We start from the raw sequence: 372 nt of genomic DNA on the forward strand, positions 1-372 counted from the left end.
TCAAATGCTGCCACTGTGCCCATCAAATGCTCCCACTGTACCATCGAATGCTCCCACTGTGCCATTAAATACTCCCACTGTACCCATCGAATGCTGCCACTGTGCCCATCGAATGCTGCCACTGTAAACCTGCTCGCCATCTGCCGGCACTTACCCTGTCTCAGTGGGGGCAGCGGGTGATGGTGGTGAGTGGTGTCCGCCATGGACATGCTCCTCCATGTCCATGTCCATGCTCCTCCATGTCCTCCATGTCTTCTCCTGTCCTCTCCTCCCGATCTCTCCTGATAGGCGTCCAATCACAGCGCCTGTCGTTTTAGCCAATCAGGTGATGGGTAACAGACCTGAGCACCTGATTGGTGGAGAGGCGGTTCA

The sequence above is a fragment of the Aquarana catesbeiana genome, linkage group LG12 (genome assembly GCF_042186555.1).
Source record: "Aquarana catesbeiana isolate 2022-GZ linkage group LG12, ASM4218655v1, whole genome shotgun sequence".
Lineage (NCBI taxonomy): Eukaryota > Metazoa > Chordata > Amphibia > Anura > Ranidae > Aquarana > Aquarana catesbeiana.